This window comes from Acinonyx jubatus, chromosome C2 (genome assembly GCF_027475565.1).
Source record: "Acinonyx jubatus isolate Ajub_Pintada_27869175 chromosome C2, VMU_Ajub_asm_v1.0, whole genome shotgun sequence".
NCBI classification, from domain to species: Eukaryota; Metazoa; Chordata; class Mammalia; order Carnivora; family Felidae; genus Acinonyx; species Acinonyx jubatus.
In genome coordinates this window covers 31,936,407-31,961,556 of record NC_069384.1, presented here as the reverse complement: position 1 = coordinate 31,961,556, position 25,150 = coordinate 31,936,407, and the positions used below count along the sequence as shown (strand labels likewise).

Here is a 25,150-nt window from a genome sequence, read left to right as displayed (position 1 = left end):
TAATTATAGAGTTTCACAATTATGATCCAACAAAAATTCCATTTTGGTATGTGCATTTTTAAATGTATGCATTGATGCTAATAACCAGCATTTATTATCATTTCATGTATGCGGTGCAATTTTCTCAATACTAATGCTCATTGCCACTTTCTCAGGAAGGCGCTATTGTTAAAAGCAACAGTGCCTACTGTCTGCCTCAGCATTCTAGAATAGAAATAGTCCCTCATTAACCATACTTTTTTCCAACATTGCAGAGGCCGTTGAGGTGGTGGCTACAAGCTTCATTTGAGCGTGTGGTTAGAAATTAAATAGCTTAACCATGCTCCTATGCAACAGCACAGTTCTGGTCACCAACATTTTAGGGCCCTGCCAATTTTTATCATAGGTTCTTTATCATCACACTGACTTGTGCACATCATTTTTAAAAAATCAAATAGGACAGAAGCTTTAAACAAAACCAAGAGAGTCCTATTTTACCTTCCTATCCTTGAACCCGCTTACTCTTAACCTCTTTTACTCTTTTGGATGTATCTTCTGATAGTTCCCTTTCTATTTTTAAATAATATGTATCCACAAATGATTCTTGATTTGTCAATATTAGGTATTTTCTTTTACTCATTCTTTTGCCATCGCATTCTTTGTCAAATTAACAGTTTACATTGGTATTATGAAGCAAATTTTCCCCAGATGAATCTACTGCAGAGCCAAGTAAAATACTATAATTGCATTTCTTTCTTTATATGAGATTGTTTATTCTCTGCAGTTAATAATTGCATTTTTAAACTTCCTATAGGCTTAATCCTATCTAATACTCCACTAATCTGAGGTTTTTCCAGGCATCTGCCTCATAAAATACTCCACGTTTTCGTCTCAAAATGACCAGTTTCTCTCTAGCCCTGGGATTTTTTTCCTTCACTTGTTTTTGTTGGATCTCTTATTTCTAGATCTCATTTCTTCCTCTTTTTTGGGTTTATCTCCTTGTTAACAGAAGCCTTGTCTCAGAAAGCAGCTCACAATAGAACTTTTAAAACGTCAAAAATAAGGAAGTTTTACTCTGATGTGCTTTGTGGTGGTGGCTTGTCCATTTTTGCTTATTGTTTATTTGCTTTTCTTGATTATGCTGGCTACTTGAGGGGCCTGCAAATGGGAGAATCATATATCTTCATTATGGGAAATTTTCTTAAATTATTTTTTGAGAACACCAGTCACTGTATTGTCCACTGCCCTTTGTTTGGAATCGCTCTTAGGCAGTGGACCTTTTAGATTGATTCATTGAATCTCTTATCTTTTCTTCCCTATTTTCTAACTATTTGTCATTTTCCTCCCAACTTTCTTGGAAACATTAAAAGTTTTTGTTTAAATTCCAGTTAGTTAACATGCAGTGTAATATTAGTTTCAGGTGTACAATATAGGGATCCAACACTTCCATACAATGCTTGGTGCTCATCACAAGTTCACTCCTTAATCCCCATCCCCTATTTTACGTGCCCCACCTGTCCACCTGCCCTCTGGTAACTATCAGTTTGTTCTCTATAGTTGAGTCTGTTTCTTGGTTTGCCTTTCTCTTCTTTTTTCTGGGAAACATTCTTGATGTTTATTGCCTACCAATGCTTTTAGAATTATTTTGTGTTTGTTTATTATATGTAAATTTCTGAAAGCTCTTTCTTATTTACTGATACTTATAAAGAGTTTCCATAAGCTCATTGATATTTAAGGTAATTTCTCTGATTCTAGTCAACTGCTTTTTCTACTATATGGCTGCAGTTCCCAAAATATAGATAAAGTATTAGAAATCCACCTAAAAGCCATCAATTTACAGGTGAGGAAACTAGGACCCTTAAAGCTATCATGATTTTACAAAGATAGTATAGATATTTAGCAATAAAGATTTAACATCCTCCAAATTAAATTTTTTGTGTTTTTTCTAACTTCAAATACTTCACAAAGGGACACCTGGGTAGCTTAGTGGGTTGAGTGACAGATTCTTGATTTTGACTCAGGTCATGATCCCAGGGTTGTGGGATCGAGCCCCATGTCAAGGTCCAAACTGAGCATGGAACCTGTTAAGATTCTCTCTCTCTCTCTCTCTCTCTCCCTCCCTGCCTCCCTCCCTCCCTCCCTCCCTCTGCCCCTCTCTCTAGCTGGTGCACTCGAAATATAAATAAATAAATAAATAAATAAATAAATAAATAAATAAATAAATAAAACTTCACAGAATTGATAGAAGATGAGAACGTGTAGGAAAATAAACTGCAGAATAACACTAACACTGTACTTTAGTGCTTACATAGACTTTTTAAAGTACCTTATATTTGGCTCTAGAAAAATAACACTAATTTACAAGTTCATGTCAAGTAGCTTACTCTCTATGAAATATCTGGATAATCACTTATTCATTTACTTGAACAAACTCATATATTGAGTGCCTGCTCTGGGGAGAGCCTTGTATTAGGAATATGGCGGTATATAAGATCTAAAATGTTAAAGTCAACATCATGCATGATTCCTCTCTGGATCATTATATCTGATGGTCCGCTCATTGACATGCAGTTTGCCAGCTTGTGCCCTGGTTGTGCATTAATTTTTGTATAATAAATCAATAAACATTTCTTAAAACAATAAATTAAGCCATTTCTACCTGTTATAGACACATATTGGGAATAATATATGCCACATCAACTTAACTTATTGAGCTAGTCTTAAGCAGTTAAGGAAAAGAGATACATGTTTCTTTTTTCCCCAGAATTATAAAACTGTCAAATTTGTGATTTGTTTTGAGTGACCTCAATTACTAGAAAATTTTTGCCAGTTCTCAAAAATGGGAAAGGGAGCAAATGAGACAGAAGATTGGGATCATGGATTGAATTTATGTATAATATTCCAAAATTGAGAGAAAGAGGAAAAAAATAGTTTTATTTTCATTATTATTGACAATAGGGAGCAGATATGCCTACATCTGTCTTCCTGAAACTTAAGGGAGCAGACATGGAAGCTTCAGGTTGATTTGAGTGTCAAAAAGTAAGCTGAACTCTGATGACAATAGGTTCTATAAAAGAACAGTTTAAAGCAGTTTATCTCAATTATTATTTTAAGTGTATTTATTTTGGGAGGGGGAGGGCAGAGAGAGTTGAGAGAGAGAATCCTAAGCAGGTTCCACACTGTCAGTGCAGACCCCAATGTGGGGCTCCAACCTAGGAACCATGAGATCATGACCTGAACCGAAACCAACAGTCGGACGTTTGACTGAGCGGCCCAGGCGCCCCTATTTTTTGTAATTAAGTAAATTTTACGTTGTCCTCATATTAATAACACTACTCTAATTCTAGAATTTTTCATGAACATCTTGGAAATTTAAATCATTCCAAAAAGATGTTAACTAAGGCATGAACGATTATACTTAGTATTTGATAATATTTTCAGGTAAGAAAACTTTCAGTTAAATATTTTGATTTTTCTATGCTGTGGGAAGAAAGAGTACAGTGTGTTAGCTTATTAAAAAATGGAAAAGCCTTAATTTTTATAGGAAAATTTCATTTAATTTTACTTTCTTCAACTAGAAATTCAAGTGGAAAAAATACTTTTTATGGATATTTTTGATTTGAAATTTTGAAAGAATGCTTTGATTTTTAAAATATTTCCACAGTGAAAAATTTTAGACATATGTTGGGAATTACACAAACTTGGGAACATAAAGTAGGCAGACATTCTTTAGGTATGCTGATGTCCTGAAGACAGAGCACCTGTACATATAAGGAATTCAGATCAACAAATTATTTTAAAAATTTTAAGAAAATTTTTAAAAATATGTACTCCTCGTGTCATAGCATCTATAACAAAGTCACTCCCTTTTTATCTGGATAAGTCAATAAGAATCTGTATTTAACCAGTAATTTTTGCAAAATGATTGATATTTGAGCTTAACTATTGTCCACATTGCTTATAGAGGCCTGGCTTTGGAAATGACTCCCTACTAACCCAGAAAGACGTGTCCCAGGCCCAAAGCCTTCTCAGCAGTGCGTGTAAACAGCATGACACTCAACTTCCAGTCAGGAGCTATCAGGACACAGTCAAGGGTAAAGTCTCATCCCTGCACTACTTCCGATCCCTGCTGTGGTCTCATGCAACTCATTCCCCCCCCCCCCCCCCCCGCTCTTTTGTTTTGGATTTTTCCAATTCATAAAAAGGAAATGATACTTGGCAAATGACTAATTTTTTTGGAAATGAAAAGATAATTGGCTCTTTCTTTTTTTTTTAATTTTTTTTAATGTTTACTTATTTTTGAGAGACAGAAACAGAGTGTGAGTGGAGGAGGGGCAGAGAGAGAGAAAGACACAGAATCTGAAGAGGCTCCAGGCTCTGAGCTATCAGCACAGAGCCCGTCATGGGGCTCGAACTCACAAAGCGCAAGATCATGACCTGAGCCGAAGTCAGACACTTAACTGACTGAGCCACCCAGATAACTGGCTTTTTCTAATGTCTAATTTTTAGAGGTAATCTTAGGCAATGACCACTTTTAATGATCATTACGTTTATTCCTATAGAACTTTTTTTCATAATTCATGGACGTCAGTCTAACTTTGGCTCGTTGCAAAAAGTTAATACATAGAGGGCTATGCAATCAGTACATAAGCATTTGACACAAACATAAACCATTTTACTATTATTTTACATTGCTGCCAAAAAACTTTTGAATCAGCTACATGTTAGTATCACAGTGATAGGTGAGTACTACAGTAAGTAATACTGTAGTAACAAGCAAAAATCAAATGTCCAGGGCAACTCAAGATAAGTGTTCCAAGGCAATGTAATGAAAATGTATGTCTCCCTAAGGCATGACACGGGTGGAGAGGGATTCTGTTTAACATAGTCATTCAGATTTCCAAGGCTAGCAGATATGCTACCATGACACAGGCTTCCATGATTACAATAGCAGTAAGATCATGAACTGGCTTTAAAAGCTTCTGTACAGGGGTGCCTTGATGGCTCAGTTGTTTAAGCATCTGACTTTGGCTCAGGTCACGATCTTGAGGTTCGTGAGTTCAAGTCCTGCATCGGGCCTTGTGCTCACAGTTTGGAGCCTGGGGCCTGCATCAGATTCTGTGTCTCCCTCTCTCTCTGCCTCTACCCTTCTCACACTCTGTCTATCTCTTTCTCTCCAAAATAATTAAACATTAAAAAAAATTTTTCTGCACAGAAGTGACTACTGCTCTTTTAGTGATCCAGAGAAAGTCACATGGACACACCTAATCAACAGAGTAGGGAAGTGCAATTCTATCATGGCCTCAGAGGAGGGAGAACTAGAAATACTTGGAGAAGAATACTGATCACTACTAGCCTGGCAATGAAAAAAGGAGTTTGTCATTGGTTCAGAACATCTGCCCTACCTTGAGGAAAGAAATTGTATTTCATGTGGCATCCAGTGGTTCCATAACTGAGTATACTGAATATTCAGTTGTCCTTTCCTTCAATTCATTGCTGAAAAAATAATTTCTTTGTTCAAAATCAGTGGGATTTTTTTTTGGTCTCGTTTATAAGTGTATTTATTTATTTTGAGAGAGAGAGAGAGCAAGAGCAGTGGAAGTTCAGAAAGAGAGGGAGAGAGAGAATCCCAAGGCTGGTGAAGAGTGTCCATCTCATGACCTGTGAGATCATTATCTGAGCTGAGGTCAAGTGTTAGACATTTAACTGAGTGAGCCACCCAGGCCCCTGCAAAAGCCATTGTATGCATGATGAATGGATATAGAACAAGGCATACGGCAATTACACGGATGGTGGGTCTGAAAAAAGCATGGGGGGAGGAAAGAAAATTCATTCATAGAAAATCTGTTCAGTGAAAATATATCACTTCTCCCTCCCCCATGAAGAAAGTAGTTCGATATACTTATCCTACTACCAAGTTGGCAGGATGGACTTCATATGCTATTGCATCACATTGATGGGTCAGCATTACTCTGTGCTATGGGGAGACTGGGCTGTCAGCAGTATTGGTGTCCATTCAGTTTTGTTGAGGGTAATACTATGTCTTTAAATCCATACAAAACTTCTCTTCATGCTACCTGAACACACTGTCAATTGTGCAAGCAGTGGGATGATAGAGGAAGGCGCTGAATGACATCTGGGCCAACTTTGCTGTCTATTTATTAAAAGACTCCTATGCAACACGTGCTCACTTGTAAGTGTTCACCCAGAGTGCTAATATCAGTTCTGAATTCATTTCAAAGGGTCCATCTCATAGTCTTTTGCCCAGATTTTCTTCTTTTGTATTCTTTAAACTTTTGCCTTCTAACACCCCAAACGTCCATTCAACCTTTTGGCTACCATTCCTGAATCAGTCTAGGTTCCATACCTCTAATCATCTCTCCTTCCAGGTAAAGTGGTTGACCAGTTGTATCTCTTGATGTTCTTCCCATAGTAAAGATTTACTTTCCCCGTTGTCCTTCATGGCACTCTTGTATGGGATACAATGCGGCATATCATTGGTTCCAACCAATGCCAACATATCATGCAGAACTAAATGAGTATCAAACTTAGTAAGCTAAGTCAGCTGACGATGGGAAACACCCCAGGTGGCCGTGTGTATGGATTGAGCAGGAGGTGGCAGTGTAGCAGGAACACATGCATCATGAATGGGAGCAACATGTACATACAACATCATGCGCTTTCAGTAACCGATTAAGCCTCATCTTGCTTTGTCAGTGCCAGTTCTCCTTGATGATAGCATGCTGCCATGTGTGCCCAACTTTCTGACGTAGAGGATCAAACATCACCCAGCTGATGATGGTTGAGTGAATTGGGGAGGAAATTAGATTGCCTTAATCAGAAATTCAATCACATGGATAAGTACAAACACCCAATGTATATTTCAAGTCCTTAATATTGGCGCTTACTTTCCTATGTTTTCATAGAGATAGGGTGTTTTATTTGATTTTTTTATTTTGTATAGAGTAGCAATTCTAAGGTTCTTCCTACTATGGAAAAGAAAAAATTCCTGGGGCGCCTGTTTGTCTCAGTTGGTTAAGCGTCTGACTTCGGCTCAGGTCATGATCTCACGGTTTGTGAGTCCGAGCCCCGCATCGGGCTCTGTGCTGACAGCTCAGGACTTAGAGCCTGCTTCAGATTCTGTGTCTCATCCTCTCTCTGCCCACCACCACTTGTTCTCTATCTCTCAAAAATAAATAAATGTGAAAAAAAAATTTTTTCAATTCCTCATTCAGTGGGTCAGGGAGACAATGTATTATTCTGCTAATTGTACATTCAGCTACGTATTCAGTAACTGGAAAGATTGTCAGAGATGAATTTTCAAGCACACCAGCAGATGTACTTAGGATAAAATTTAGTCATTTGACTGATGAAACACAATATTGTTCTGGATCTCTAGGCCTTAACAGTATCAAATGGTCTGCATTTCCCTTTCTTTAAATTAGGTGTCTTGATAAATAGGCTTCTTTTAGGGAAGTCCAGAAAGTTACAGTACATAAATTTGTGGTATCACATGGTCCTTTTTCACAACTACTTGGCCTCTCCTATAGTTATGGGGTTCCCAGCCTGTGCACGGGCAAGGGCTCATGATCTGGTGATGGGTGACAGGCCATGACTATCCAACACGTGACTCAGTCAGGTCTTTTTCACCACACCTAGATGTTTTTTTTAATTTAAACTTAATTATACTTTGGTGACAACTATTTCAATTCTAAGGAGTCATGATTTGTAAACCACAGCAAACTATCATTGGGAGTTCATAGACTACTGTAAAGACCATGCACACTTTCTCTTTGGTAGTTAACTGCTATCATTTGACCTTGGCCACTCCAAAACCATACCATCCACACTGAGATCAGAGCTAATTACAATGGCAGTGCCTCCTAACTTCATGACTAGCCTACAGAGAACAATCACTATGCTTTTCAAGCATACAGGAGCTCCTCTCTCAAGTGAAGTACCAAATGCCTTGTTAAAGGGATTGTCTTCTGGGCCCTTTTAAAAGACAGAGTAGGAAGATGGGTAAGTATGTCACAAATGATAAATCCACTCAAACATTCAAATCCCTCTACAGAAGCTTGCCCAATAGAAATAGAATGCACACCACAGATGTAAGGCACATGTTACTTTTAAGTTTTCTGGAAGCCATATTTTAAAAACACAGTAAAAAGTAATAAGTGAAATCATTTTTAAAATTCTATTTTGTTTAACTTAATGTTATAAGATAGTATTTCAATATGTAACCCATACAAAAATTATTACTGAAATAGTTTACATATTTTTGCACAATTTTACACTTAAAGGACATCTTGATTTGGATTAGCCACATGTCAAGTGCTCGATAGCCACGTGCATTCCTCCCTCTCCATTATGCCAAAGAATTTCTGGCATCTAAACTTTATTTACTAAACACATCGTTTGAGTGTAAGTTTCAGTCCATACCAAGCATGCAGCTAGAACCACTTCCAGCTGTTCAAACTAGGCTTTTGATTCTAGAACTATGTTAAATCCAACCATATTAATAAATGCAGCCACTTTAAAATTATTTTTCTTCTTTTCTGGCCTAGCACATTTAGAATTATACCCCATAGATATTCCCCAGGTTTCTGATGGTATAAATTAGCAAAATCGAGTAAACTGTGTCTTCCTAAGCTAAGAATTGTAGCTATGATGGGTTGGGAATCAGATCTTTGCTCTAGAGATAATTAGCAGTAGAGTGGGGTATGAGGTGAATGGGTTTCCTTTAACCTGATAACTACCTCAAGGTCTCCTAGCAAGGTAGATCCAGCTTTATCTGATGGGCAGAAAGGGCTCTCCCTGCTGGCAAGGGAAGATCAGTGGAATTTGAGGTGTTTGGAGTGCTCTCGTAGTCTGAACCCGTCCATATAACTCCATTCCATTTTCAGGTTCCTGCAGTTCCCCCCCATGGTGCTCTCAATTTTCACACAAGAGACCCCAATCCAGCAATACTCAGTCAGAATTTTAACTGTAATAGCCCTGAGCGCATAAATCAACAAAGATTCTCTATGTCCCTGATTGTGCCTTGAGCCAAGGATTTAAAATGCTGCACTTATTACTTCTCTAAATGATTCTTGCAGTCAGAAGCTGACAGCCCACCCAAAAATTCCCTGTATTCTTTATTAATGTTATAATAGCCTACTGCAGGAACCATTCAGGTCACCAAAACCTTGCCTCAGCTGGCACTCCATTCCTGATGACCCAGGTGATATATCACAATACTTACATGTGACTTTATATTATAAAAAGCCGGGATCTCATTTCCCTTTATTGTTTGTATTTGCATTTTATATATATAATTAATTGAGATGTAATTGAAATATAACATTACATTAGTTTCAATATTTTGATTCAATATTTGTATATATTGCGAAGGATCACAAGAGGTCTACTTGAAATCCATTACCACAGGTAGTTTTTGGTTCTTGTGATGAGAACTTTTTTTTTTTTAAGGTTGTTCATTTTGAGAGAGAGACAGAGAGAAAAAGTACATGCACTCGTGAGCCAGGGAGGGGCAGAGAGAGAGAGTGAGAGAGAATCCCAAGCGGGCTCTGCACTGTCAGCGCAGAGCCCTACATGGAGCTTCAACTCACGAACTGTGAGATCATGACCCGAGCTGAACCCAAGTGTCTAATGCTTAACCGACTGAGCCACCCAGGCGCCCCTGTGATGAGAACTTTTAAGATTTACTATAAGGTCTCATTTTCTAATTGCATTCAGATTTCAGTCCCTTCAAATCATACAGTTAACAAATCCCAGATTGTCATCCTGAAGGTCCTGTGGCTGACATTAGTTTCCACTGTATGGTGAGTTGAAGGGAAAGAGATAAAAAATTATTCTAGATATTTTAATAAGAAAGAATTTAATACAAGTGATTAGGTGCTTACAAAATCACTAGAAGAAGAGATGCTGGGCCTTTAAAATAACCCACAGGAGAGGTCAGCTCAGGAAGTCCATCAATAAGGCTATTAACGTCTCACTTAGTCAAGAAATGGGATATCAAGAGGAAACCTGAAAGTGAAAACTCTTTACATTTAATGCGTCTAAATCTGTTAATGAGTCAGTAACTTACTTATTATTTTTTAAAGTATGAAGTGTAGCCAATTCACGTTCACTTGATAACTTACATCCAGTGGAGGCTTAGTGCTGTGAATTTGGCATCCTCGCATAGGATCCTCAAGAAAGCTTGACAGAGTGGCTTTTATGGTCTCTATTTTGTAGGTGAGGAAACTGAGACAGAGACAGATTAAGGCAATTTTCCTGATGTGCCACAATGATCAAATCCAGCGGATCAGGTCTCTCGGTAGCTTCCCATACCAAAGTAGGGGTTATCTGTAGTAAGCTTCATGTATTATTAATAATTGCAAAGTCAGCATGTATAGGCTTTCAAATTACCACAGTTATCCAATTAACCCATGGTTACTTATATAGCCTTTAGTGCTTCTCTTCAGGAGCAAGCTAATGAATTTCGGTATAAATGATTATACAAGTGGGAAACAAAGGTCATGAAAAAATGGAACACTTCATAATAACTGTTACAGAAAGGGCTTTTTATTCCCCCCCAAATCAATTTTAAAGATGTGAAGTCTAGGCAGCAGACTAGGCAAGTTTTTTTCTAATGCTATTCAGTTGGTTCTAATAAAAAAATTTAAAAACTAGTAATAAAGATACATCAGCTTCTTAAGTATAATGCTTTAATTTTACAGACAAAGAAAGAGAACCAAACCTATATAGTAAAAATATAAAAACATGTCTGGGAATGATTTACATCAACTTTAAGATGCTGGTCATCTCTGGGAAATTGATGAATGTAAAGGGACAGGGCTAAAGCTAAAGCAGTATCTGTAAATGTTTGTTTCGACTTAAAAAAAGGACATAGAACAAAGGTGGAAAAATTTAATAATTGTTTATGTGATATGTAAATGAATGTCTATTATAATTTGTGTACTTTTCTGCATATATGAAATATTTCATAATTTGAGGTTACAGTCTTAAAAAAGTATTAACATTACTTTTGAAGAATTATGGCAGTTCTATCAGACTCCATTATGTAATGTGGGATACTTTGTTCTGTGTTTTATGCTAGCATCTGCATTTTAAAAGCGATATGTAATAGAACTTTGAGAAAGCCCTCTAAATTGACACAGCTATGTTAAAATAAAAGCAGAAGAAAGGAGAAAAGATCTTTTGTCTACAATTTAAATCTTATAAAATATCTTTTTGATGTGCTGGGATTTTAATGTCCATTCAGGTCAGACATGACCTCAGTTTTTAAAGACTTAATCCAGAAACAAATGCCTGAAACTGATTTTTCTATTAAAAAAAAAATTGAGACAGTGTGATATACCTTAAGATCAAGAATATGAAGAGTACATAAAACACTATGTCATTCAGTTTATGATTTAAAATGTATACAGTGTGTGATTATTATGAGCACATGTTCATTCATTATCTTTTTTCAAATGCAATTTAGATGTTTCCAACTTAAAAAGAACCAGCGGAGACAGACAAAGTCCTTTCACAAAGACTGTATGGAACAAAATTACCATTTCTAGAATAGGGATTTACCACAGAAGCCTCATTAGTGACAATGTTCTGAAGAGAATCCTTCAGACCATTCACTCTATAATGTAACGAAGACACATTTCTGAACTAACCAGAGGTGAGACACCCACATCTTTTAGTATACTTGTAGTTCCTTTTAGTTTTAATCTATTTCTTTCTTACGTATTTCTATCTTAAGTGTCTGTTTACAACAATAGTTGTACAAGGAGAAAAAGTTGTATAAGGAGAAATTCCGAATTGAATTCAATAATTATGATTACATTTTTAAAAATGAGAAAAAGAGAAGCTTCTAGAAACAAATTATGTTATTATCCTTTTATTGTAATTTAATACATTTCTCTGGTACTTAATTCAGATGGAAGTATTAGAATGACCATATTAATTTTATAAAAGTTGAATGGGCATTAGGATTTTGTTGTCAATGCTTAAAAGTGACTATCTAGATGACCAAGTGAAATGCTGGGAAAAGTTAAAAATAAGGCCACCTTTCAATTACGAAAGTGCATTGTTTTACACAAGTAGCTGTAACTTTGCCACACTTTTGCTGCCTTTCAAGAATTTGACATTTATATAGATGTATCTTGGAGCATTTTTTAAAAAATTTTTTTCAACGTTTTTTATTTATTTTTGGGACAGAGAGAGACAGAGCATGAACGGGGGAGGGGCAGAGAGAGAGGGAGACACAGAATCGGAAACAGGCTCCAGGCTCTGAGCCATCAGCCCAGAGCCTGACGCGGGGCTCGAACTCACAGACCGCGAGATCGTGACCGGGCTGAAGTCGGACGCTTAACCGACTACGCCACCCAGGCGCCCCAAGAGTCTGTTTCTTGATTTCTCTTTCTCTCTCTCTCTCTCTCTCTCTCTGTCTCTCTCTCTCTCTCTTTCCCCTTTACTCATTTGTTTTGTTTCTTAAATTCCACATATGTGTGAAATCATATGGTATTTGTCTTTCTCTGACTTATTTTGCTTAGCACTATACCCTCCAGCTCCATCTATGTCATTGCAAATGGCAAGATTTTATTCCTTTTTGTGGCTGCATAATATTCCATTGTCCATATTCTTTATCCATCCATCGGTTGATGGATACTCAAGCTGTTTCCATAATTTAGCTATTGTAACTAATGCTACAATAAATATAGGGATGCTTGCACCCTCTTGAATTAGTGTTTTTTGTATTATTTGAATAAATACCCAATAGTGTAATTGTTGGATCATAGGGAAGTTCTATTTTAACTTTTTGAGGAAACTCCATACTGTTTTCCAGAGTGGCTGCACAACTTTGCATACCCACCAGCAATACACAAGTATTCTTTTTTCTCCACATCCTTGCCAACACCTGTTGTTTCTTGCGTAGTTGATTGTAGCCATTCTGACAGATGTGAAGTGATATCTCATTGTAATTTTGATTTGTTTTCCCTGATAATAAGTGATGATGGACATCTTTTCATAAGTCTGTTGGCCATTTGTATGTCTTCTTTGTAAAAATGTCTACTCATATCTTCCACCCATTTTTTAATTGGATTACTTTTTTAGGGGGTGTCGAGCTATATCAGTATTTTTATATATTTTGGACACTAACCCATTATCACATGTGTCATTTGCAAATATCTTCTTTCATTCTGTAGGTTGCCTTTTACTTTTGTTTATCATTTCCTTGTTGTGCAGAAACTTTTTTAATTTAGATTTTAGTTAGTTGACAATATAGTGCAATATTGATTTCAGGAGTAGAATTCAGTGATTTATCCCTTACAAACAACACCCAGTGCTCATCTCAACAAGTGCCCTCCTTAGTACCAATCACCCATCCAGTTCATCTCCCACCCACCTCCCTCCATCAACCCAGAATTTGTTCTCTGTCACTAAAAGTCTCTTGTGGTTTGCTTCCCTCTCTTCTCTTCCCTCTCCCCCTGTGTTCATCTGTTTTGTTTCTTTAATTCCACATATGTGGAATCATTTTGTATTTGCCTTTCTCTGATTGACTTATTTTGCTTAACATAATACGTTCTAGCTCCATGTCATTGTAAATGGCAAGATTTCATTCTTTTTGATGGCTGAGTAATATTCCATTGTGTGTGTGTGTGGCATATACATATACCACGTCTTCTTTTTTTATGTTTATTTATTTTGAGAGAGAGAGAGAGAGCAAGCAAGTGGGGGGAGAGGCAGAGAGACAAGAAGAGAGAGAATCCCAAGCAGGCTTCATGCTCAGCATGGAGCCCTGTGCAGGGCTTAATCTCACAACTGTCAGTTCATGACCTAAGCCAAAAACAAGAGTTGGATGCTTAACCAACTGAGCCACCCAGATGCCACAATACCACATCTTCTTTACCCATTCATCAGTCAATGGACATTTTGACTCTCTCCATAGTTGGGCTATTGTTGATAATGCTGCCGTAAACAGTGGGGTGCATGTACCCCTTCAAATCTGTATTTTTGTATCCTTTGGGTAAATAGACCTACTAGTGAAATTGCTGAAACGTAGGGTAGTTGTATTTTTACTTTCTTGAGAACCTCCATACTGTTCTCCAGAGTGTCTGCACCAGTTTGCATTACCTCCAACAGTGCAAGAGAGTTCCCCTTTCTCTGCATCCTTGCCAACACCTGTTGTTTCTCATTGTATTAATTTTAGCCATCCTGACAGATGCGAGGTGGTATCTCATTGTGGTTTTGATTTGTATTTGCTTGATAATGAGTGATATTGAGGATCTTTTCATGTGTCTGTTAGTCATCTGGATGTCTTCTTTGGAAAAGTGTCTATTCATGTCTTCTGCCCATCTCTTAACTGGGTTATTTGTTTTTTGGTGTTGAGTTTGATAAGTTCTTCATAAATTTTGGATACTGGCCCCTTAACAGATATGTTATTTACAAATACCTTCTCTCATTTCATAGGCTGCCTTTTAGTTTTGTTGTTTCCTTCATCTTTTAAATTTTTTTTAAATATTTATTCATTTTTGAAAGAGAGAGATGGAGCACAAGCAGGGTAGAGGTAGGGGGTGGGGTTGGTGCACAGAATCCAAAGCAGGCTCCAGGCTCTGAGCTCTCAGCACAGAGCCCAATACGGGGCTCAAACCCTTGAACCATGAGATCATGACCTGAGCTGAAGTCAGACACTCAACTGACTGAGCCACCCAGTCACCCCCAGAAGCTTTTTATCGTGATGAAGTCCCAATGGTTCATTTTTTTCTCTTGTGTCCCTTGCCTCTGATAACATGTCTAATAAGAAGTTGCTGCAGCCAAAGTCAGAGAAGTTGCTGCCTGTGTTTTTCTCTAGCAGTTTGATGGTTTCCTGTCTCACATTTAGGTCTTTCATCCATTTTGAATTTATTTTTGTGTATGGGGTAAGAAAGTGGTCCAGTTTCACTCTTCTGCATATCACCATTTGTTGAAGAGACTGTCTTTTTTCCATTGGATATTGTTTCCTGCTCTGTCAAAGATTAGTTAACCATATAGTTGTGGGTCCTTTTCTGGGTTTTCTATTCTGTTCCACTGATTTATGTGTCTGGTTTTTGTGCCACTACTATACTGTCTTGGTGACTACAGCTTTGTAACATAGCTTAAAATCTGGAATCATGATGCCTCCAGTTTTGCTTTTCTTTTTTGGGATTGCTTTGGCTATTCAGGGTGTTTTGTGATTCCATACAAATTTTAGGATTGTTCGTTCTAGCTTTGTGAAAAATGCTGGTAGTATTTTGATAGGAATGGCATTAAATATGTAGTTTGCTTTAGGTAGTATAGATATTTTAACAATGTTTGTTCTTCTAATCAATGAGCATGGAATGAAGCTTTTTATTTTGATGTAGTCCCAATAGTTCATTTTTGCTTTTGTTTTCCTTGCATCAGGAGACATATCTAGAAAACAGTTGCTTTGGCTTATGTCAAAAAAGTTACTGCTTGTGTTCTCTTCTAGGATTTTTACAGTTTCAGGCCTCACATTTAAGTTTTTAACCATTTTGAATTTATTTTTGTGTATGGTGTAAGAAAGTGGTCAGTTTCTTTCTTTTGCATGTTGCTGTCCAGTTTTCCCAACACCATTTGTTGAAGAGACCGTCTTTCTCTTTTTCCCATTGGATATTCTTTCTTGCTTTGTTGAAGACTAATTGGCCATATAGTAGTGGGTTCATTTCTGGGTTTTCTATTCCATTCCATTGATCTATGTGTCTATTTTTGTACTGGTACCATACTGTTTTGGTAACTACAGCTTTGTTACATAACTTGAAGTCCAGAACTGTGATGCCTCCAGCTTTGCATTTCTTTTTCAAGATTGCTTTTCAGGTCTTTTGTGGTTCCATACACATTTTAGGATTGTTTGCACTAATTCTTGGGAAAATGCTGTTAAATTTTATTTTTTGAATTTAAAATTGCTTTACCTCTTATTTCAGCCAAATGATAATTTATAAAACAAAATGTCAAAAACTATTCAGAGTGCTACAAATGTGTGAATTAATAAGCTTCATTAAATTAAGCAATCCAAACTGTCAACCAATTTATAACAATTACTTATATTGAAGGTTTTAATGATTATATAAGTAATAAACTCCCAATAAAAGTAATTTACCCAAAAAAGCACAAAATAAAAATAAAATCGTCCCCAGTCAACATTTAAGATGCAAGTAGTTCTCATTATCCACCTGTAATCATAATGAACAATGTCCATGGAAAGAGAATTCATCCATACACACAAAATACACACAAAATATGAGTGCAAGATGCCCTTAAAACTGAAAAAGCAATGAAGACTTAAAAAAACAAACCTACAACTTGTAAAAAGTTAGTATTATATGTTACATACATATGTTACGTTTAATAAAATATGCTTTATTTTTGCACCTCCATTGTAACTTGTATGATGAACCAATTATGAGTCTAACACAATTTCTCTGAAAACCATTGTGTGATGACAAGATTAATTAAATGCATCACTTCACATTTGGTTTTACCAGAATTCTCATATTCTTTAAGTAGAATCCATCACGTTATACTTACAGATTTCCTCATCCTCAACCTTTAACTTGCTTGTCTCTGAAAAAAAAAATCTCATCTGTCAGTGTTATTCTGTAAAATATAAGCAGTTCTCCAACAACACTATCATGGAAATCTCTTCTTTTCTGAGGTCTGTACCTATGGTAAGATTTGTGATGTTACCTTACAAACGACATGTGTTTGCTTTGGATTATTGGCTTAACTGAGACCAATCTATAAAGACTGACTCCACGAGTGGAGATAAGTGCAAGATACAAGTGGAGAGGGATATTTGAGAGGAATGAATGTATAACCAATGACTTTGCTGGTGATATATGACTGTCAGCACAACATTCACTTCCTCTGCAACCTCCGTGTGTGGTTACTCAGGTAATGAATATGAGAATAATTAGTACTTGCAGTTTGCCATTCTGGTGTTTTGGTGTATACATATGATGTTTTCACTTGTATCTTTGTGGTTTTTTATCCATATGCACCGTTTGTAATCTAATCTTTATACTTTAAGTATCTTGAATGTTTTAATGATGTACCACATCATTTACGCCAGTACTTACTCAGAAGTAGTCTAACTAAAATTAAATGTGGTTTTAAGATTTAGCACTTGCTTAAGACTTCAGTTTTTTTGCAAAAATAATTCATCCTTCAGGAAATGAATGCACTAAGCACAGCTTATTGTTGACTTAAGTTCATATAATACATGAATAAAACGCTAATAGAAACCCCGTTCATTCTGTGGTACAGAGACTGTCCCACATTATCAAAATAGAATTATTTGTCTTGTTTTCTCAAGTGTACTGAAAGAAAAACTATTGGAAGCACTTAAGATTCATTAAAAGTGTTGCTAATTTAATGAAACTCTGGGAATGTGACATCACAATAATAAAAATGAGCTGTACTAGGAGATTCTAATAAAAATTATACAGCTTTATGTTTTCCAGAGGGAGCTCATAAATGGTAAATATAGTAAATCCTGATTTATAGGCCTTTATAAACCTCTTAACTAGCAAAAAAAAGATACTATCTTTTCCCTTATATGGCAAGTGTTGCATTTTTTTTTATTTTTAAAGTATAATATTTGCTTTTTTAAAAAACAAACAATTGTTAGAACTATATTTCTTTAGCTAGTCAAGTTGCTTTAATTAGATATCTAGTCACATAGATAAATAGCAAGGTATCTATCTATGTGAATAGCAACTCTGTTACCATAACTAAATTCATGACATTTTCCAGGATAAGCAAGGACTTTATATATATAACTTTACTTCAGATTTAATAGAAAGAAAACAAGTAGAAATTAGAATCCAAGCTAAGACCTCTAGATACCCTCAGCAATTGGAAAAGACAATCCATCCTACAGAAATAAATGTTTCCCAAAGCCATATAAACAGCAGGAGCTCCATAAATACCAATTGATAGCCGTAACCAACATCACTGAGATTGGCTGACATCTTTCAGGCTAATGGTGTGTAACTGGGGGGTGTACTCTTTCCACCACATAAATGTTACACTCAGACTTTTTCATTGTGCTTCCATCTTTTTTCCACAATTCTTGTTTCCAAGTTGGACAAAACAATGCTTAAACATAATTATTTTAACAATGTCCGTGCTAATATAAATTTAGAAAGCATGCTGCTTCCTTTCACCATTAGTACTCACAGTAGACGTGGAATTCATACAATAAAGTTATATTTAATTTTTTAAACTTGTAATGTTTATTTATTTTTGAGAAAGACAGAGACAGAATGAGAGTGGGTTAGGGGCAGAGAGAGAGGGAGACACAGAGTCTGAAGCAGACTCCAGGCTCTTGAGCTGTCAGCACAGAAGCCGAAGCGGGGCTTGAACTCATGAGCTGTGAGATCATGACCTGAGCTGAAGTCGGAAGCTCGACTGACTGAGCCACCCAGGCATGCCAATATATTTAATTTTTTTTAATGTTTATTTATTTTTAGAGAGGGACAGAGCGCGAGTGGGGAAGAGCAGAGAGAGAGAGAGGGAGACACAGAATCTGAAGCAGGCTCTGGGCTCTGAGTTATCAGCACAGAACCGACTTGGGCCTAAACCCACGAGCTGCAAATCATGACCTGAGCTGAAGTCGGTCGCTTAACCAACTGAGCCACCCAGGCGCCCCTACAATAAAATTAATATGTGAAATCCAAATTGGATCTAATATGTGTTTTCACCTAAAGGTAAACTAGACTTGTCAGATTGCCAGATTGTTCTCCAGAATGGCTACACCGCAGTAGTTCATGAGGTTACCAACCTACCAGGTGTATAACCATATGATAGAATTTAGTTTGTATCTCTCTGATTATTAACAAGTTGAAGTATAGCTTTGTATGCAGCAGTTTTCTGGGATTCCTCTTCTGTAAATTGCCTGATTATGTACACTACCCATTTTTCTCTGGTGGTTATTGCCCTTTTCCTGTCGATTTTGAGTTCTTTTGTTGACTTTATATATTTCAGATCTCTTTTCCCTTTAGTCATTTGTGTGTTTCCTTTATCCATAGTGTCGTAAACAGAAACCTTTCATTTTCATATAATTCATAACATCTTATTTTGTCTTATGGTTTTGCCTTTAAATTAGTCACAAAAATTAGTATTCTACATTGTTTCTAATAACAGGTTTGCTTTTAAATGTTGGCTTTCAGTGCATGTTAAGGCCACTTGTTACATGCTGTTTTATTTTTCTTCATATAGTAAGTCAGTTTTCTCCAAACCACCTACCAAAGCCATCTTTCTTTTTCCATTGGTAGCAATTTTTCATGGATTATATCCCCATATATACATGGGCCCGCCCCTAGCCTGTTTTGTTACATTCATCTTCACATCTATTCTTTTACCAATACTATACTGATTTCATGTATGTGGCTTTGTTGTGGTCCTTCAAATAAGATGGGACTAGAGTGTTCATCTCTTTGCAGGTCACCCATCCTGCGTGAGCACGGATTGTGTCAATATTAATTAAGATAATCTAGTAATGTGACTTTGAGCTGAGTGACTTCCCTAAGCCTTAGAACAATGTTAATAGTACCTGACTCATATGGTTGTGTGAGAATTAGTGGATGATCATGGAGGCCTGTCATTGAACAAGTGGCACATGCATCCTAAGTGTCAAAAAATAAATATTAACAATAAGAATTAATAATCTAAGAAAATCAGAAGGCACTAAACTAGGTTTCTGCTCTTGTTAGGGGACAGAGGTAATCTGCACAACATTACAATTGTACATTTATTTTACTTTAATAATATCCAGTGCAAACACCGGATTTATTTATCAGTGAGGAACAGTTTGAAATAACAGATTTTCAAATGTCATGCTCTGAATTATTATTTCTGGAAATAGCCTAATTTCATATAAAATGGTTTCAACTAATTCCATTTTACAACTTGGCCAGCACTAGCTTTGACATACTTTTTAAATGGAATATTACATTATCTTTCAACTAACATGACAGTGAAAGAGTTTAGAATTCTTCAATGAGGTTGACTCATGAATGGGCACAGAAGATGTGGTATATGTATGCAATGGAATATTCTTCGCCATCAAAAAGAATGCAATTTTGCCATTTGCAACAACATGAATGTAGCTAGAGTATATTATGCTAAGTGAAATGAGTTGGAGAAAGACAAATACCACATGATTTCACTCATAAGTGGAATTTAATAAACAAAACAGATGTGGAGTGCCTGGGTGGCTCAGTTGGTCAAACATCCAACTCTTGATTTCAGCTCAGGTCATGATGTCATGGGTCATGGGTTCAAGTCCCGCATCGGGCTCTGTGCTAACAGTGCCGAGGCTGCTAGGGATTCTCTCTCTCCCTGTCTCTCTGCCCCTCCCCCACTTGCTCTCTGTTTCTCTCAAAAATAAATAAATAAACATTAAGAAAGAAAAGAAAATAGATGAATATATGGAAGGGGTAAAGGGAGAAGGCAATAAACCATGAGAGACTCTTAAAGACAGAGAACAAACTGAGGGTTGATGAAGGGAGAAGGGTGGGAGATGGGTTAGAAGGGTGGTGGATATTACAGAGAGCACTTGTTGTGATGAGTACTGCATATTGTATGTAATTGATGAGTCACTGAATTCTACTCTTGAAACCAATATTGCACTGTAAGTTACCTAACTAGGATATTTTTTTAATTAGAAAAGAAAAGAGTTCCTCAGTGAGAAAATCTAGAATTTCACAAATTTGAGACGACAAACCTGCACTAGTCTCACTCTTCTTTTCAGATAAGTGATTCTTGACCTGGGCTTTCGTACCCTGGACCTGCTCCAGGCCAATAAATCAGAATCCCCAGGGGTGGAAGACAAACACTGATACTCTTGTTTTAAAATTTCCGCTAAATGATTCTAACATGTCAACAGAGTAGAGAACCACTGTTTTCCTGGAGGGTTCATGCCACAGTCTCCCTTCTCGCATCAGGGTCTTAGGCTTGCGACCACTGTGAATCACTGCCCAAATGTCCTATACATTAAATTAAAATGTAGTTTGATTTATTCTTGTCCTTCATTGTCTTCAAACAAGGCAAAATGTCTTAGTTAAAACCAATAAGTAATTTGCTTCAATGGTAGTCAATGTCAGAAATGATCCTCATATTTACTAAATGTGATTATTCCTTATATATTTGAATATATATGGATATCTTTATTTATATATACACACACACCTATTCTTTCTTCATGGATGATTTTTTACAAAAGATTTCAAATGTGATAAAGGTGATAGAATTTACATTTAATAATTCTGAATATTTCAACTACTAAGGAGAAATAATGTCTACTCACTATTTTAGGGGGATTTTGGTATATGTTGATGGAAATGTATAAATGTGGAAGAACATTTAGCAAATTCATAGGGCTTTTTGTATTTGTAAACTGCTTGCTCAACAAAAAGCATCCTTTTGTTTAAAGTCAGCCTTTATTTATTACAGTAATTACTGCCTTTCAACTGTAGATAATGTGCTTGATTTCCCAAGTATTTGGGAACTCTGTCTCCTAGAAGTCACCAGGCCTCAGTCAGTAGTACAAAAATTGATATAAGACCAGGGCCTAAGTTCTATTTATGAATTTACCTGTAACTTATTCCTGTTTGTGGGCATTCGTCCATATTTGCTTTTCAGCTATGTCTTATTTTCTTTTCCTCTTTCATATTCAGATCAAAGTATGTATACAAGTAAACATGAAAGCTTAACTTTGCTAAGTCCAATAAGCTGCTACTCGTATATGCAAACCATGCACTAATGTAATTAGCTTCAATTAGATTTGTTTGTTTTCCATTCAGTTCAGTCAAACATGTGCTTTGTTTTCACTACATAACAAATAATTTATTTGACTAAATCTTTAACTTTCTATCTTATGGTTTGGAAATCATATTAGGATGACCTCTCTGTGATACATTTTTTTGAATTTTCCTGTTGTTTTACCATGACCTATGTAGAAGATTTTATCCCAAGTCATGAGGAATGTATAGGTAATAATTTTATATACACATATGCTTAACCATTCTTAATTAGAAGAATCATAAAAACTCCTTGAAAGGTCCAAGGACTAATAAGGTCCAAGGACTAATAAGGTCCAAGGATAATAAAGTTCTAGCAAAGTGAAGCAAAAACACATTTGCTAAAGACCTGCCGTCTCCTGCTTAAATTTTATTATTTTTGTCCACCAACCATTGCCACGAATTTGCAACCATCATACTTTTGCTAATTTGTTTTTTAATCTTAAAGGTGATACAGTTAAAAGTGACTCACGTCAATTGACAAGCAGAATGTTTGGAATATCTAGTGATTACTTCCTAAAAGTGTTAAATAACATCTTTGCCTTGTCCCTGTGTTTTATGGCTACAATTCATGATGTTTAACCAGCTTGATTCTACTCTTATGATTGAAAATCTTGGATTCTCAGAGCTTCCTGCTGATCGTTAGAACTGTGGTCACATCACATAAGCATGACACTGTGATTAGAGTTACAACCTTATTTTTGCAGACTTTCAGGTGAAATATAGCCTCTCGGCTGAAAATTGGTAGGTTTGAAAACAATTAAAGAGAAGAAAATCATCTAGTTAAACTGTCCACACTTTGTGTCTGTAAATGATATCTATTTTTTAATTTATATCATACACTTTCATATGAAAAGCACCAATTCCTGAGGAGTAAATGTGTATATAAATCATTTATATACACTTTTATGGACAATTACAATAAATACATACACACACACACACACACACACACTATACACATACACACATATGCACACACAAATACTGATAAACATTTGAGCTGAAAAAAGATTCAATAATGGTGTTGACGTTAGGTAGGTCAAAGCTCTGACTAAATCCCCTAGAGTATAATGAGATCAGCTTCAATTAAATGCAAACTCTCTGAGCTGAGCAATATATTGGTTCACATGAAACTTGTTTTACAAACCCCATTTGCATTTATTGACATTTTGTCGAATCATGCTTTAAAACTTAAATCCTAACATGACTGTCTGTACTCTTCTAAAATGCTTAGATTCAAACAAGTAAATCTTACCCAGTAATCCTACTACATCAAATTCCCTAAATATTTTTTGTTCGTACAGCCTAGACAACATTATGGGAATATTTACCATTCTTCACGTTATGCTATTTACAGACACCCAACTTTAAAATACACATGTACTGAGCTATTTCTGTCCTTACATATTCTTGTGATTCTCAGATTAGTAGAGCTTTGCCAAGAGTAAACCTCTAAAGAATAACTGTGAGGGTCAGAGCCTTAGGCAGAAGCAAGTAAAATGACATGAAGCTCCCAGGCAAAAAAACAGAAAACAAAAACCAAAAAAACAAAACAAAAAAAACCAGTATGTATCTCTGAGATTCTGGTCCGAGAGGCAACCTCCAGGCAGGGGGTAAATTCATTATTAATTCAGTTAAAGCTAATCACACTCTTAGTTACTTACTCAAATTACCATAATATCGTATCATTTTTACAAATTTAAAATTGTGTTTACAGTGACTCACATAAAATATGTACTATATCATGATTTGCTAATAGAGTTTGCACTGTCTACCCTTGGGATTTGGTAGAGCCCATTTTATTGCTATATTTGTTCCCATACACGGCTTGGCCACCAAATTTGCCGCTTAATTCATGAATGTCATTAGGCTTCTTTCTTATGAGCTGTATTGATCTCAATTCTCCAAAGTGTTCTCAGGTGCCAGAGTAGCTATGTCTGCATTTTAAAAAGAGTTTTGGTTTCCAATCATGGTGAAGCTCTTTTTTCCATTGCCCCTGGAAGCCACTCCATCGGTTTAACACACAAACACCTTCAATATATACCTCAGCCATCTGCTGGATTGGCATGGTGCCTGATAACAACAAAAAGGACCACCCCCTCTTCTTTGCCATAGGTACTAAACCTTCAGTTTATCCAATCGGCTTTCAAAATCCTGTAAATTATAGATTATCCTGGAAGTAATCTCTCTTCTGTTCAAGAACAAAACAGTGGTGCCTCAAGCTTCTTTTCAAAGGGACCCATCTGCTAATTAAGAGTTCAAACAATAGTCTTATCTCGAAGTCTTCCCTTCAGACTGGCCTTCTGCTTAAACCCAGGAAATATCTTTATTTCAGACCTTCCTAGAATACATAAGGATCAGATGACCACAAAAGCCCACAATCCCCAGAACATGGTTTCAAATAGATGTTTGAAGACTTAGTGATCGCTTCTTATTTGTCACTTAACATAAATTATTTCCGCTTACTGAGCTAAAGTCAGACTTAATTTAGATAGGATCATGTGAATTCATATCATGGATCTTTTCAAGAAGAAGATTTATTCACTCTTTGCAGTTTTTTATTGATTTGCACACTCTTGAACCAGCTATTACATCCTTAAATTTAGCTTCCTAAGCCATTCGCTCATCTACATCTTGATGAGAGCAGTGTGGAAAAAAATAGGAATGTGGCTTTGGGGAAAATAATAAAATTTGGGTGAGACAGACCTACATTTAAATTGATTACACTACCAATAGATGCCATTGGGGAAATTATATTACTTCTCTATAAAAGAGGAGCATAACTGTCTCAAAAATATAGTGTATATTGGAGCAACTGGGTGGCTCAGTCGGTTGAGTGTTGGACTTTAGCTCAGGTCATGATCTCAAGGTTCAAGGGTTCGATCCTCACTTTGGGCTCTGCTGACAGCTCGGAGCCTATAGCCTGCTTCAGGTTCTGTGTCTCCTTCTCTCTCTGCCCCTCCCCTGCTCATGCTCTGTATCTCTCACTTTCTCAAAAATAAACGTGTGTGTGTGTGTGTGTGTGTGTATGTGTAATGTATATTAACTGAAGTCACATTTTTTAAAGCACCCAGTATATTACATGGCAGTTAATAGACATCCAAGACGTGTTAGTTGTTCATCATCACCTTTAGGTTAAAACAGTTATGGTGTCTAAATGTGTGTGGTGATGTTACTCAGTTTTTGTATTTCCCTACTTGTCAGTGCCCATTTCTCCACATTGGAACAAGCAAAGCTATATAACATAGAATAAATTTTGTCCTGGCCATATACTCATCTTTCCCTTTAAATTTTTTTAAAATATTTTTTCATTGTATTTCTTTCTC

At 36.4% G+C, this 25,150-nt stretch overlaps 1 protein-coding gene across 5 annotated transcripts in view; it reads left to right on the top strand.

The window, feature by feature from the left end:
* Positions 1 to 25,150, top strand: part of ROBO1 (roundabout guidance receptor 1) — a 1,120,365-nt gene that overhangs the window by 620,780 nt on the left and 474,435 nt on the right. The window lies entirely within an intron of this gene.